General features: G+C 46.5%; 1 protein-coding gene and 1 long non-coding RNA gene across 2 annotated transcripts in view; both read right to left on the bottom strand.

Moving 5' to 3' along the window:
- LOC130298365 (uncharacterized) overlaps positions 1–16,578 on the bottom strand; it is a 96,543-nt gene that overhangs the window by 47,073 nt on the left and 32,892 nt on the right. The gene's annotated exons all lie outside the window — the stretch shown is intronic.
- The window catches only part of LOC130298370 (uncharacterized), a 28,506-nt gene continuing 25,640 nt past the window's right edge, over positions 13,713–16,578 (bottom strand). Inside the window, exon 3 of the long non-coding RNA XR_008849764.1 lies at positions 13,713–13,786. This is a non-coding gene — a long non-coding RNA (uncharacterized LOC130298370). The remainder of the gene's footprint in view (positions 13,787–16,578) is intronic.

The following is a 16,578-nucleotide window of genomic DNA, read 5'->3' on the forward strand; positions in this document are numbered from 1 at the left end:
AAAGCAGCCCCTCCCATCAAGACAACATCACCTGATCTATGTCTGATTTCTGATTGGGCTAGCACAGACAGGGGTTATTTACTGTAAGAGCATTAAGACTGTGGAACTCTCTTCCAGAGGAGGTGGTCATGGTGAACTCAATAAAAGAGAACAGAACGTTGATCCAGGGATTTATTCTGATGCCATATTTGGAGTCGGGAAGGAATTTATACCTCTAGTATGAGGGTTTTTTGCCTTCCTCTGGATCAACTCAGTAGGAACTCATTAGGGATATAAGATGAATTTTATGAACTCTGGTCTTTTTTCACACCAATAAAATAGTAATCACAGCCCTGGGAGTATAATACAGACCTATTACTGTCTGGGATCCCTATCTTTCAACCCCTGCCTCAAAACGTTGTATATCCTGTATTCCCATATATATATTAATGCAACACATTTAGTGTCCCCCCACAATATTTTCGCTCAAACTGTCCCATATAAACTTTATGAAAAAGAATACACCTCGAAAAGTGTATATATAAATACCGTATTTTTCGTCCTATAGGACGCACCGGCGTATAAGATGCACCCAATTTTTAGGGGCAAAATCTAAAAAAATAAAGATTTTGAACCCAATAGTGGTCTTCAACCTGCGGACCTCCAAATGTTGCAATACTACAACTCCCAGCATGCCCGGACAGCCGTTGGCTGTCCGGGCATGCTGGGAGTTGTAGTTTTGCAACATCTGGAGGTCCGCAGATTGAAGACCATTGCATAGGAGGTAATACTCACGTGTCCCCGCCGCTCCGGACCCGTCACCACTGCCCTGGATGTTGCTCCATCGCTGTCGCCGTGTCCCCATCTCTCCGGAACGTCTCTGCTGCCGGCCGGGTATCCTCGCTCTCCGTCGCCGTCATCACGTCGTTATGCACGCCGACGCACGTACGCGACGACGTGATGACGAGGAAGGAGAGCGCCGGCCATACAGGGCATCCCTGAACGGAGAAGACACCGAGGAGGCAGGTAAGGTCCCTCCCGGTGTCCTGTAAGCACTAACCCGGCTATTCAGTCGGGCTGTTCGGGACCGCCGCGGTGAAATCGCGGCGGTCCCGAACAGCCCGACTGAACAGCCGGGTTAGTGTCACTTTCCCTTCAGACGCGGCGGTCCGCTTTGATCGCCGCATCTGAAGGGTTAATACAGGGCATCACCGCGATCGGTGATGTCCTGTATTAGCCGCGGGTCCCAGACGTTGGTGGCCGCAGGGACCGCCGCGAAAGGGGTGTATTCGCCGTATAAGACGCACCGACTTTTTCTCCCCAGTTTTGGGGAAGAAAAAGTGCGTCTTATACGGCGAAAAATACGGTACTTACTTACTGCTCCCCTTGCCCCGCTCCCTCACACCAACCGGTACCTATGGTCGCCCTTTTCTCCCTTATTGAACCCCATATCCCCCTGTCATACTAATGGTGCCCCTCAAAGTGCCCCATAATATTGATGACCAACCTTTTCATAGTCTGCTCCGGGTCCCCATGGGCTCCCACTCTGTCAGAGAAAATAAGATATCATAAAACAGCCCTGTGTTTCCAGCTTCCTCTTCCTTTGCGCTGCTTCACCAGGCTGAGCTTGGGCTCCGTCACTCTGTGACCATCCTGATGCCACATGTCTACACAGCCCATCCCTGCTCGAGGGTTGATGTCACCCGATGTGGCAAAAAAAGGTGTCACCCCATACCCCTTTTTCCCCCAAAGTAATTTTTTAGCCTGTTGTGATGCCCGCGGTGTAGCACGTTGCAGAAAATAATTTCCAGTATAATAATTAAATGTATCAACTGTCACAGAATGGGAAGGTGCAGAAGAAATTTTTACCATTTAATACTACAGCTCCCAGAATCACCTAAGCAGTGGTAAGGTTATGCTGGGAGTTGTAGTTTCACTCGTCATAACTGTAGAACTTGCAAGTGACTCCAGCTCTGATGGGACATAGTGAGAAGAATACACAATGATATCAGTGACTACAGGTGACGTCTTCTCTATAGTCTTTCCTTATCTAATTCAGATGGTACATACCGCCAGGACTTTGTCAGCTAAGTCTTCTTTCTGAAGAAAATGATGCCCAGATGGCTCCTTAATTTGTCAGTGAATTCTGATCCTCTATATGAAAACAATAATTATTATAATAAAGCTAAACACTGTACCTCTGAATATAACATTACCACACACTGTACCCTCTGAATATAATACTACCACACACTGCACTCTCTGAATATAATACTACCACACACTGCACTCTCTGAATATAATACTACCACACACTGCACTCTCTGAATATAATACTACCACACACTGCACTCTCTGAATATAATACTACCACACACTGTGTTCTCTGAATATAATACTACCACACACTGCACTCTCTGAATATAATACTACCACACACTGCACTCTCTGAATATAATACTACCAGACACTGCACTCTCTGAATATAATACTACCACACACTGCACTCTCTGAATATAATACTACCACACACTGCACTCTCTGAATATAATACTACCACACACTGCACTCTCTGAATATAATACTACCACACACTGCACTCTCTGAATATAATACTACCACACACTGCACTCTCTGAATATAATACTACCACACACTGTGTTCTCTGAATATAATACTACCACACACTGCACTCTCTGAATATAATACTACCACACACTGCACTCTATGAATATAATACTACCAGACACTGCACTCTCTGAATATAATACTACCACACACTGCACTCTCTGAATATAATACTAGCACATACTGTGCTCTCTGAATATAATACTACCACACACTGTGCTCTCTGAATATAACACTACCACACACTGTGCTCTCTGAATATAATACTACCACACACTGCACTCTCTGAATATAATACTACCACACACTGCACTCTCTGAATATATTACTAGCACATACTGCGCTCTCTGAATATAATACTACCACACACTGTGCTCTCTGAATATAATGCTACCACACACTGCACTCTCTGAATATATTATTAGCACATACTGCGCTCTCCGAATATAATACTACCACACACTGCACTCTCTGAATATAATACTACCACACACTGTGCTCTCTGAATATTACTAGCACATACTGCGCTCTTTGAATATAATACTACTACACACTGCACCTTCTGAATACAATACTGTAATGTATTGTGGCCCATAAATATCGTAGTACCCCAGAAATTCCTTCATAATATAAACCATAGCTCTAAAATGCAAAACATTCTATGCCCCTCATAAATAGTAATAATGCCCAATCTTGTCCCCCACATATAATAATTATGACCCGTCCTGCACCCTCACATAATAATAATGTCTGACCTGTTTCCCCCAGATAATAATACCCTCTGTCCTGTGCCCCTCACATATGCCTCCTGTGCCCCTTACACATAATGCCCCCGTCATGCCCCCCTCCCATATAATGCCCCCTGTCCTGTGCCCCAACATATAATGCCCCGTCATGCTCCCCTAACATATATTGCCCCGTGCTGTGCCCCTCACATATAATGCCCCCTGTGATGTGATCCTCACATATAATGCCCCCTGTCCTGTGCCACAACATATAATGCCCCTGTCAGGGGATCATGACAGAGGCATTATATGTTGGGGCACAGGACGGGGGCATTATATGTGAGGGGAGCATGATGGGGGCATTATATGTTGGGGCACAGGACATGGGGCAATATATGTGAGGGGAGCATGACGGGGGCATTATGTGCAAGGGGTACAGCACAGGGGGCATTATATGTTAGGGGAGCATGACATAATGCCCCCCTGTGATGCCCCTCAAATATATTGTGCCCCTTACGTATGATGCTCCCCTGTGGGGCTGGACTGGGGGCATTCTATGTGAGGGTCACATCACAGTGGGCATTATATGTTGGGGCACAGGACAGGAGGCATTATATGTGAGGGTCACATACAGGGACATTATATTTTGGGGCACAGGACAGGTGGCATTATATGTGAGGGTCACATCACAGGGGGCATTATATGTTGGGGCACAGGACAGGAGGCATTATATGTGAGGGTCACATACAGGGACATTATATGTTGGCGCACAGGACAGGTGGCATTATATGTGAGGGTCACATACAGGGACATTATATGTTGGGGCACAGGACAGGAGGCATTATATGTGAAGGTCACATACAGGGACATTATATGTTGGGGCACAGGACGGGGCATTATATGTGAGGGTCACATACAGGGACATTATATGTTGGGGCACAGGACGGGGCATTATATGTGAGGGTCACATACAGGGACATTATATGTTGGGGCACAGGACGGGGCATTATATGTGAAGGTCACATGATGAGAGCATTATATGAGGGACACAGCACAGGGGACATTATATGTTAGGGGAGCATGGCGGGGGCATTATATGTTGGGGCACAGCACAGGGGGCATTATATGTGAGAGACACATGACAGGGGTCAGTGCTCTTAACATATAATGCCCCCTGTCATAGGCCGCTCACATTAAATTTCTCCTTTCCTGTGCCACATAATTGCCACCTGACCCCAGTGCCATAGTTGACTCTTTTAAACAGAAAAAAAAATTTACACTTAGATTTTGTTCCCCCGCCAAAATCTTCTTCTTACTGGCAGCGTCACACAGGCAGCTCAGTGTGCACTGCAGACGAGCCGAGCGACGAGCCGCGGGGACGGGATCTTCCGGCCCCGGCGCGATAATGTGGTGTCATCGCGCCGGCCTGTCAGCAGCACTTTGTATAGAGTCCCCGTTGCCCCCCCCCCCCCCCCCCCCTGGATCCTCCACTGAGTCTGCCCAATAATCTGAATCCTATCAATAGTCCCTGGCCCTATCTTATATGAAGGATAGCCTTATGCCTATCCCATGCATGTTTAAACTCCACTGTATTTGCAGCGACTAGTGTTGTTCACGAATATTCGCAATTCGAATTTTATTCGCAAATATTGCGAATATAGCACTATATATTCGTAATTACGAATATTCGCTTATTTTGTTTGCACATATGTGAAAATTTGTGCGCATATGTGCAAATTTATGCACATATGCGCATATTTGCGAATATTGAGCCATCCCTTCATTAACCCCTTAAGGACGCAGGACGTAAATGTACGTCCTGGTGAGGTGGTACTTAACGCACCAGGACGTACATTTACGTCCTGTGCATAACCACGGGCATCGGAGCGATGCCCGTGTCATGCGCGGCTGATCCCGGCTGCTAATCGCAGCCAGGGACCCGCCGGAAATGGCTGACGCCCGAGATCTCGCGGGCGTCCGCCATTAACCCCTCAGGTGCCGGGATCAATACAGATCCCGGCATCTGCGGCAGTGCGCGATTTCAATGAATGATCGGATCGCCCGCAGCGCTGCTGCGGGGATCCGATTATTCAGAACGCCGCACGGAGGTGCCCTCACCTTCCTCCTTCCGGCTCCCGGCGTCTTCTGCTCTGGTCTGAGATCGAGCAGACCAGAACAGAAGATCACCGAAAACACTGATCTGTTCTATGTCCTACACAGATCAGTATTAGCAATCATGGTATTGCTATGAATATTCCCCTATGGGGACTATTCAAGTGTAAAAAAAAATGTAAAAAAATGTAAAAGTAAAAAAAAGTGAAAAATCCCCTACCCCAATAAAAAAGTAAAACGTCATTTTTTTCCTATTTTACCCCCAAAAAGCGTAAAAAATAAATTTAATAGACATATTTGTTATCGCCGCGTGCGTAAATGTCCGAACTAATAAAATAAAATGTTAATGATCCCGTACGGTGAACGTAAAAAAAAGTCCAAAATTGCTACTTTTTTTTACACATTTTATTTAAAAAAATTATAAAAAATGTATTAAAAGTTTTTTAAATGCAAATGTGGTATCAAAAAAAAAGGTAAAGATCATGGCGCAAAAAATGAGCCCTCATACCGCTGCTTATACGAAAAAATAAAAATGTTAGAGGTCATCAAAATAAAAGGATTATAAACATACTAATTTGGTTAAAAAGTTTGCGATTTTTTTTAAGCACAACAATAATATAAAAGTACGTAATAATGGGTATCATTTTAATCATATTGACCCTCAGAATAAAGAACACACGTCATTTTTACCGTAAATTGTACGGCGTGAAAACGAAACCTTCCAAAATTAGCAAAATTGCGTTTTTCTTTTTAATTTCCCCACAAAAATAGTGTTTTTTGGTTGCGCCATACATTTTATGATATAATGAAGTGTGTCATTACAAAGGACAACTGGTTGCGCAAAAAACAAGCCCTCATACTAGTCTGTGGATGAAAATATAAAAGAGTTATGATTTTTAGAAGGCGAGGAGGAAAAAATGAAAACGTAAAAATTAAATTGTCTGAGAACTGTGACTAGTGCATCAACTCTGATTTTTTGTCCATTAAAACCAATAGGCTAATTGTGGTCTATGGGGATCTCACTGCATGTAAGATAAGCAGGACCATCTTGGCAGCACAGTGGGATGGGAGACCGTCACTGGTTCGAGTCCCAGGGTGGACAATGTTACAGTGTTGTGGTTAAACTTAACTTTCCTGGAAAAGCTGTTGAGTTGCCCATAGCAACCAATCAAATTGCTTCCTTCATTTTTCAGAGGCTTTTTCAAAAATGAAAGAAGCGATCTGATTGGTTGCTATGGGCAACTCAGCAGCTTTTCCCCATAGACCACAATGGGCCTACTGGTTTCAATGGGCAAAAAATCACAGAGTTAATGCACTAGACACAGTTCTCTATACCATTAACCTCTTCAGGACATAGGGCGTATGTATACGCCCTGCATTCCGAGTCCTTAAGGACCGAGGGCGTATCCATACGCCCGTGAGAATTCCGGTCCCCACCGCTAGCCGGTTGGGGACCGGAGTCGGATGCCTGCTGAAATCGTTCAGCAGGCATCGCGGCATATCGCCCAGGGAGGTCATTATGTCCGCAGATCGCTGGACAATTCAGCCCAGCGATCTGCGGCGATTCCAGGTCAATCGGGTCTCCAGTGACCCGGTGACCCGGAATTACTGGCTGATCGGGTCCGTCTCTGACGGCCCAGAACAGCCATAGCCAGCAGGGGTGAGGTGGCACTGATTCGTCGGCCCCGGGAGCTGGGGACCCCGATCCCCGCGTCAATGTTGGGATCGGGGCTCCAGGAGCGGCGGCGGCGAGGGACTGACCTGTGTCCTGGAGCAGCAGTAGGAGGTGAGTGACAGCCTCCTGCTGTTGCTTAGCAACAGCTCCCAGCATGCAAAAAGGGCATGCTGGGAGCTGTAGTTATGCAACAGCAGGAGGCAGACAACCACAACTCCCTGCATTAACTTATGGGCATGCTGGGACTTATAGTTTTGCAACAGCTGGAGGCACATTTTTTCTATGGAAAAGTGTACCTTCAGCTGTTGTATAACTACAACTCCCAGCTTGCACAAACAGCTAAAGTGCATGCTGGGAGTTGTAGTGGTGCATCTGCTGGTTGCATAACTACAACTCCCAGCATGCCCGTTGGCTGTCGGTGACTGCTGAGAGTTGTAGTTTTGCAACAGCTGGAGGCACACTGGTTGTGAAACATTGAGTTAGGTCACAAACTCAGTGATACATAACTAGTGTGCCTACAGCTGTTGCAAAACTAAAACTCTCAGTCTGTCAGCGCATGCTGGGAGTTGTAGTTTTGCAATAGCTGGATGATCCCCCCTAATGTGAACGTACAGGGTACACTCACATGGGCGAAGGTTTACAGTAAGTATCCGGCTGCAAGTTTGAGCTGCGGCAAATTTTCTGCCGCAGCTCAAACTGCCAGAGAGAAACTACTGTGAACCCCCGCCCGTGTGACTGTACCCTAAAAACACTACACTACACTACCACAAAATAAAATAAAAAGTAAAAAACACTACATATACACATACCCCTACACAGCCCCCCTCCCCTCCCCAATAAAAATGAAAAACGTCTGGTACGCCACTGTTTCCAAAATGGAGCCTCCAGCTGTTGCAAAACAACTACTCCCAGTATTACCAGACAGCCACTGACTGTCCAGGCATGCTGGGAGTTTTACAACAGCTGGAGGCACCCTGTTTGGGAATCACTGGCATAGAATTCCCCTATGTCCACCCCTATGCAAGTCCCTAATTTAGGACTCAAATGCTAATGGAACTCTCACTTTGGAGCCCTGTCATATTTCAAGGCAACAGTTTAGGGCTACATATGGGGTATCGCTGTACTCGGGAGAAATTGTGTTACAAATTTTGCGGGCTATTTTCTGCTTTTACCCTTTTTTAAAATGTAAAATTTTCGGGAAAACAAGCATTTTAGGTAAAAAACATTTTTTTTTTTTTTACCTATGCAAAAGTCGTGAAACACCTGTAGGGTATAAAGGTTCACTTAACCCCTTGTTATGTTCCCCAAGGGGTCTAGTTTCCAAAATAGTATGCCATGTGTTTTTTTTTTTGCTGTCCTGGCACCATAGGGGCTTCCTAAATGCGGCATGCCCCCAGAGCAAAATTTGCTTCCAAAAAGCCAAATGTGACTACTCCTCTTCTGAGACCTGTAGTGCGCCAGCAGAGCACTTTTCACCCCCATATGGGGCATTTTTTGATTCGGGAGATATTGGGCTTCAAATTTTGAGGGGTATTTTCTGCTATTACCCTTTTTAAAAATGTAAAATTTTTGGGAAAACAAGCATTTTAGGTAAAAATTATTATTATTTTTTTTACATTTGCAAAAGTCATGAAACACCTGTGGGGTATTAAGGCTCACTTTATCCCATGTTACATTCCCCGAGGGGTCTAGTTTCCAAAATGGTATGCCATGTGTTTTTTTTTTGCTGTTCTGGCACCATAGGGGCTTCCTAAATGCAACATGCCCCCCAAAAACCATTTCAGAAAAACGTACTCTCCAAAATCCCCTTGTCGCTCCTTCACTGCTGAGCCCTCTACTGCGCCCGCCGAACAATTTACATAGACATATGACTTATGTGCTTACTCCTTTTACCACTTGCAAAAATTCAAAAATTGGGTCTACAAGAACATATGAGTGTAAAAAATGAAGATTTAGAATTTTCTCCTTCACTTTGCTGCTATTCCTGTGAAACACCTAAAGGGTTAAAATGCTGACTGAATATCATTTTGAATTATTTATATAATGGAGTCATTTATGGGGTATTTCTAATATGAAGACCCTTCAAATCCACTTCAAAACTGAACTGGTCCCTGAAAAATATTGAGTTTGAAAATTTTGTGAAAAATTGGAAAATTGCTGCTGAACTTTGAAGCCCTCTGGTGTCTTCCAAAAGTAAAAACACGTCAATTTTATAATGCAGATGTCAGGATTCGGCAGGCTGGAGGTGGATCCTCTGTGTCAGAGAGGGATTGGCGTGGACCGTACCGGTGGACCGGTTCTAAGTTTCTACTGGTTTTCACTAGAGCCCGCCGCAAAGCGAGATGGTCTTAGTATGGTTGAAAAAAGACATACGTCCATCAAGTCCAACCAGGGAATTGAAGGGAAGGGTGTAAGGGGATAAGGGAAAGGGATGTAGTTTTATTATTCTGCATAAGCATTAATGTTATTTTGTTCCAGGAATGTATCTAACCCTGTTTTAAAGCTGTTAATTGTTCCTGCTGTGACCAGTTCCTGAGGTAGACCGTTCCATAAATTCACAGTCCTCACGGTAAAGAAGGCGTGTCGCCCCTTTAGACTAAACCTTTTCTTCTCCAGACGGAGGGAGTGCCCCCTCGTCCTTTGGGGGGTTTTAACCTGGATTAGTTTTTCTCCATATTTTTTGTATGGGCCATTTATATACTTATATACATTTATCATATCCCCCCTTAAACGTCTCTTCTCAAGACTAAACAATTGTAACTCCTTTAATCGCTCCTCATAGCTAAGATGATCCATGCCCCATATTAGTTTAGTCGCGCGTCTCTGCACCCTTTCCAACTCTGCAGTGTCCCTTTTATGAACAGGCGACCAAAACTGAACAGCATATTCCAGGTGAGGCCGTACCAATGCTTTATAAAGGGGGAGTATTATGTCCCTGTCCCTTGAGTCCATGCCTCTTTTGATACATGACAATATCCTGCCGGCTTTGGAAGCAGCAGCCTGACATTGTGCTATTCTGTAGTCTGTGATCTACAAGTACACCCAGATCCTTCTCTACCAGTGACTCTGCCAGTTTAATCCCCCCTAAGACATACGACGCATGCAGGTTATTAGTACCCAGATGCATAACTTTACATTTATCCACATTGAACCTCATTTGCCAAGTGGATGCCCAGACACTTAGTCTATCCAAGTCATCTTGTAACTTATACACATCCTCTATAGACTGCACCGTGCTACAAACCTTGGAGTCATCTGCAAAGATAGAAACAGAGCTGTTAATACCATCCTCTATATCATTGATAAATAAATTAAACAGCAGCGGGCCCAGTACTGAACCTTGGGGTACACCACTAATAATCGGGGACCAATCAGAGTACGAATCATTGACCACCACTCTCTGGGTACGATCCATGAGCCAGTGTTCAATCCAGTTACAAACTAAAGTTTCCAAGCCCAAGGACCTTAACTTACCTGTCAGACGTCTGTGAGGGACAGTATCAAACGCTTTGGCAAAATCCAGAAACACTATATCCACAGCCATTCCTCTATATACAGAGCCCCCCTCTATATACACAGCCCCCCTCTATATCCACAGCCATTCCTCTGTCAAGGCTTCTACTCACCTCTTCATAAAAGCAAATTAGATTGGTTTGACAACTTCTATCCTTAGTAAACCCATGCTGGCTATCACTTATAATACTATTATCCCCTATGTATTCCTGTATGTAATCCCTTATAAGTCCTTCAAACAATTTACCCACAATGCATGTTAGACTTACCGGTCTATAATTGCCTGGCGAAAACCTAGAGCCCTTCTTGAAGATTGGTACCACATTCACCTTGCGCCAGTCCCTTGGCACAATACCAGACACCAGAGAATCTCTAAATATCATGAACAAGGGTACAGATATTACTGAACTTACCTCTCTAAGAACTCTTGGGTGTAGTCCATCCGGCCCTGGAGATTTGCTTACAGTTACTTTACTTAACTTACCTTGTACCATCTCTACATTAAGCCAGTTCAGTACATTACATGATGTCTTATCAGCACTGACCTGGCCAATGTCAGCTCCTTTTTCCATAGTGTATACAGAACTAAAGAACCCATTCAGTAGCTCCGCCTTCTCTTGATCGCCCGTGACAACCTCCCCATTATCATTATTAAGGGGTCCTACATGCTCTGTCCTTTGTTTTTTGTATTTATATATCTAAAAAAATATTTAGGATTAGTTTTGCTTTCTTTGGCCACCTGTCTTTCATTTTGAATTTTTGCTGTTTTTATTGAATTTTTACAGATTTTATTAAGCTCCTTGTACTGTTTAAATGTTATAGCTGACCCATCAGATTTGTATTTTTTGAAGGCTACTTTTTTGTTGTTTATTGCTCTTTTAACCTCATGCTGCGGCGGTAGCAACCAGGTCATGTCCACCGGTAACGGCTCTACCTCACTGACTGCTGAGAGTGGCGTGGGACAGGAGGACTAGACAGAGGCGAGGTCAGGCGTAGCAGAAGGTCAGGACAGGCGGCAAGGTTCGTAGTCAAGGGTAACGGCAGAAGGTCTGGTAACACTGGTAAGGGCATACACACAAAACGCTTTCACTAGGCACTGAGGCAACAAGATCCAGCAAGTACAGGAAGGGGAAGTGGGTTTTTATAAGCAAGGAGCAGGTAGGAGTTAATTAACACTGATTGGACCAGGCACCAATTAGTGGTGTACTGGCCCTTTAAATCTTAGAGAGCCGGCGCGCTCCCCCTAGAGAGCGGAGCCGCGCCCGCCAGGACATGACAGCCGGGGAACGGGACAGGTGAGTAGATTGGGATGCTACCCGTGAGCGGGCGCATCCCGCTACGCGGATCGCATCCCCACCAGCAGTGACAGTGCAGCGCTCCCGGTCAGCGGGTCTGACCGGGGCGCTGCAGAGAGGAGAACGCTGCGAGTGCTCCGGGTCCCAGTAACAGTACCCCCCCCCCCCTTAGGTCTCCCCCTCTTTTTATCTGCTTGTCCCTTCATACGAGACGAGGCCAGTGGGAGCGACTCTTGAGCCTCCTTCCAGATAACGGAGAAGTCCTGGGTTACTTCATCTACGGCAGGAACTTCAGAAGAAGTGGGAATGGGGAGGGGGGGGGAAGAGGGTGAAGCTTGCCACGGGGCAGAGTGGTACCAGGAAGGAGGCTATGAGGAAGTAAGATCTCTGCTTGCTTTTTGCAGAAAATATCAGAAAAGTCCTGGTAAGCCTTGGGAGGGACCGGTAAGGTTGGAACCTCAGGAGTTAGACAAGTGGGAGCAGAGGTGAGGAATTGTTTGAGACAAGATGAACCCCAACTCTTGATCTCCCCGGTGGTCCAGTCAAGGGTGGGAGAATGACGTTGGAGCCATGGCAGACCGAGGAGGATTTCAGAGGTGCAGTTGGGTAGAACAAGAAATTCAATTTTCTCGCGATGCAGTCCAATGCTCATAAGCAGGGGTTCTGTGCGGTAGCGCACAGTGCAGTCCAATTTTTCTCCGTTGACAGAAGAAACGTAGAGCGGCTTGACGAGACGGGTTACTGGGATACTGAACCTATTAACGAAAGAGGCCAAAATAAAGTTTCCTGCAGAACCGGAGTCCAAGAAGACCACAGCATAGAAGGAGGAGTTGGCATAAGGAGAAATCCGCACAGGTACAGTCAGACGTGGAGGGGCAGAATTTATGCCAAGAGACGCCACTCCCACGTGAACAGGGTGCGTGCATGCGTTTCCCAAACGCGGAGGACGAATAGGGCAGTCCACTAGGAAATGTTCAGTACTAGCGCAGTACAGGCACAAATTTTCATCTCTGCGACGAGACCTCTCTTGGGTCAGACGAGACCGATCCACTTGCATAGCCTCCTCGGCGGGAGGCACAGGGGTAGATTGCAGAGGATTCTGGGAGAGAGGTACCCAGAGATCAAGGTCCTTTTCCTGGCGGAGCTCCTCGAGTCTTTCAGAAAAACGCATATCAATGCGGGTGGCCAACTGGATAAGTTCAGATAGGGTAGCAGGAATTTTTCGTGCGGCCAGCACATCTTTGATGTGACTGGATAAGCCTTTCTTGAAGGTCGCGCAGAGGGCCTCATTGTTCCAGGATAGCTCAGAGGCGAGGGTACGAAACTGGATGGGGTATTCGCCTACGGAAGAACTCCTTTGGACGCAGGGGCGGATCCAGAGTCGAGTCTTGGGAGGGGCACTATTAGAGTATTTTGTGTTGGCGGACAGAAAATAAGATGTTGCTTACGGTACTTACAATATTATTAAATGTATCATACAGTCCTAACCTTGTTTAAGACTTTTTGGCCATGTTCACATGTCAGAATAATTATCAAATATACCAATTGCCACAGAATGGGAAAGTGCTAAAGAAGTTTTTACCATTTAAAACTACAGCTCCCAGTATGACCTAAGTAGTGGTGAGGGGATGCTGGGAGTTGTTGTTTCACCCATCATTACTGCAGAACTTACAAGTGACTTCAGCTCTGATGGGACACACACAGGAGGATACAGAATGATATCAGTGATTACAGGTGACGTCTTCTCTATAGTCTTTCCATATCTAATTCAGATGTACTTACCACGGGACTTGTTCCAGCTAAATGTTCACTCAGCAGAACTTGACGCCCAGATGGCTCCTCACTACGATTCTGATCCTCTATATGAAAACAATAATTATTATAAACCTGCCAGACACTGTATTCTTCGAATATAATACTGGCACATACCTTCTGAATATAATTCTGACACACTGTATCCCCTGAATAAACAACACACTGTACCCTCTGAATATAATACCGCGACACACCGTACCCTCTGAATATAATACTATCACACACTGCACCCTCTGAATATAATACTATCATACACTGCACCCTCTGAATATAATAATGTCACACACTGCACCCTCTGAATATAATAATATCACACACTGCACCCTCCGAATATAATATCATACACTGCACCCTCTGAATATAATACTATCATACACTGCACTCTCTGAATATAATACTACCACACTGTACCCTCTGAATATAATACTATCACACACCGTACCCTCTGAATATAATACTATCACACACTGCACCCTCTGAATATAATACTACCACACACTGCACCCTCTGAATATAATACTATCATGCACTGCACCCTCTGAATATAATACTACCACACACTGCACCCTCTGAATATAATACTACCACACACTGCACCCTCTGAATACTATCACACACTGCACCCTCTGAATATAATACTATCATACACAGCACCCTCTGAATATAATACTATCATACACTGCACTCTCTGAATATAATACTACCACACTGTGCCCTCTGAATATAATACTTCCACACTGTGCCCTCTAAATTGAATACTACCAAACACTGCACTCTCTGAATATAATACTACCACACACTGCACTCTCTGAATATAATACTACCACACACTGCACTCTGTGAATATAATACTACCACACACTGCGCTCTCTGAATATAATACTACAACACACTGCACTCTCTGAATATAATACTACCACACTGTTACGCCGAGCGCTCCGGGTCCCCGCTCCTCCCCGGAGCGCTCGCTTCACTCTCGCTACCGCAGCGCTCCGGGCAGCTCCACTGACCCGGTGCGCTGCGATACCGTCTCCAGCCGGGATGCGATTCGCGATGCGGGTGGCGCCCGCTCGCGATGCGCACCCCGGCTCCCGTACCTGACTCGCTCTCCGTCTCTTCTGTCCCGGCGCGCGCGGCCCCGCTCCCTAGGGCGCGCGCGCGCCGGGTCTCTGCGATTTAAAGGGCCACTGCGCCGCTGATTGGCGCAGTGGTTCCAATTAGTGTGTTCACCTGTGCACTCCTTATTTATACCTCACTTCCCCTTCACTCCCTCGCCGGATCTTGTTGCCATTGTGCCAGTGAAAGCGTTTCCTTGTGTGTTCCTAGCCTGTGTTCCAGACCTCCTGCCGTTGCCCCTGACTACGATCCTTGCTGCCTGCCCCGACCTTCTGCTACGTCCGACCTTGCTTCTGTCTACTCCCTTGTACCGCGCCTATCTTCAGCAGCCAGAGAGGTTGAGCCGTTGCTAGTGGATACGACCTGGTCACTACCGCCGCAGCAAGACCATCCCGCTTTGCGGCGGGCTCTGGTGAAAACCAGTAGTGACTTAGAACCGGTCCACTAGCACGGTCCACGCCAATCCCTCTCTGGCACAGAGGATCCACCTCCTGCCAGCCGGCATCGTGACAGTAGATCCGGCCATGGATCCCGCTAAAGTTCCTCTGCCAGTTGTCGCCGACCTCACCACGGTGGTCGCCCAGCAGTCACAACAGATAGCGCAACAAGGCCACCAGCTGTCTCAACTGACCGTGATGCTACAGCAGCTACTACCACAGCTTCAGCAATCATCTCCTCCGCCAGCTCCTGCACCTCCTCCGCAGCGAGTGGCCGCTTCAGGCCTACGACTATCCTTGCCGGATAAATTTGATGGGGACTCTAAATTTTGCCGTGGCTTCCTTTCTCAATGTTCCCTGCACTTGGAGATGATGTCGGACCAGTTTCCCACTGAAAGGTCTAAGGTGGCTTTCGTAGTCAGCCTTCTGTCTGGAAAAGCTCTGTCGTGGGCTACACCGCTCTGGGACCGCAATGACCCCGTCACTGCCTCTGTACACTCCTTCTTCTCGGAAATTCGAAGTGTCTTTGAGGAACCTGCCCGAGCCTCTTCTGCTGAGACTGCCCTGCTGAACCTGGTCCAGGGTAATTCTTCCATTGGCGAGTACGCCGTACAATTCCGTACTCTTGCTTCAGAACTATCCTGGAATAATGAGGCCCTCTGCGCGACCTTTAAAAAAGGCCTATCCAGCAACATTAAAGATGTTCTGGCCGCACGAGAAATCCCTGCTAACCTACATGAACTCATTCATCTAGCCACTCGCATTGACATGCGTTTTTCCGAAAGGCGTCAGGAGCTCCGCCAGGATATGGACTTTGTTCGCACAAGGCGTTTTTTCTCCCCGACTCCTCTCTCCTCTGGTCCCCTGCAATCCGTTCCTGTGCCTCCCGCCGTGGAGGCTATGCAGGTTGACCGGTCTCGCCTGACACCTCAAGAGAGGACACGACGCCGCATGGAGAATCTCTGCCTGTACTGTGCCGGTACCGAACACTTCCTGAAGGATTGTCCTATCCGTCCTCCCCGCCTGGAAAGACGTACGCTGACCCCGCACAAAGGTGAGACAGCCCTTGATGTCAACTCTGCTTCGCCGCGTCTTACTGTGCCTGTGCGGGTATCCGCCTCTACCTTCTCCTTCTCTACTATGGCCTTCTTGGATTCCGGATCTGCAGGAAATTTTATTTTGGCCTCTCTCACCAACAGGTTCAACATCCCGCTGACCAGTCTCGCCAGACCTCTCTACATCAATTGTGTTAACAATGAAAGATTGGACTGTACCATACGTTT

This window comes from Hyla sarda (genome assembly GCF_029499605.1).
Source record: "Hyla sarda isolate aHylSar1 chromosome 2 unlocalized genomic scaffold, aHylSar1.hap1 SUPER_2_unloc_2, whole genome shotgun sequence".
NCBI lineage: Eukaryota > Metazoa > Chordata > Amphibia > Anura > Hylidae > Hyla > Hyla sarda.